The sequence below is a fragment of the Octopus bimaculoides genome, chromosome 14 (assembly GCF_001194135.2).
Source record: "Octopus bimaculoides isolate UCB-OBI-ISO-001 chromosome 14, ASM119413v2, whole genome shotgun sequence".
Classification (NCBI taxonomy): Eukaryota; Metazoa; Mollusca; class Cephalopoda; order Octopoda; family Octopodidae; genus Octopus; species Octopus bimaculoides.
Window position 1 is genome coordinate 37828854 of NC_068994.1, and position 283 is coordinate 37829136.

The following is a 283-nucleotide window of genomic DNA, read 5'->3' on the forward strand; positions in this document are numbered from 1 at the left end:
GTGTGTATATATATATATATATATATATATATAGATCGATATATATATATAGATATATATATATATGCATATATATGTAAGTGTGTGTGTGTGTATGCATACTGGTGTGAATACGTTTACATTTTCGTATGTGTATGTGAGTTAAATATGTGTGTAAATGTGATGAAAAGAATCCAAAATCTTAGATTAATTACAATATGCGTGTAAAGTATGCAACTTTGTTTATAGATATGAGCTGACATATGTATATATAGATGTATATATATATAAGATCGGAAGAGCG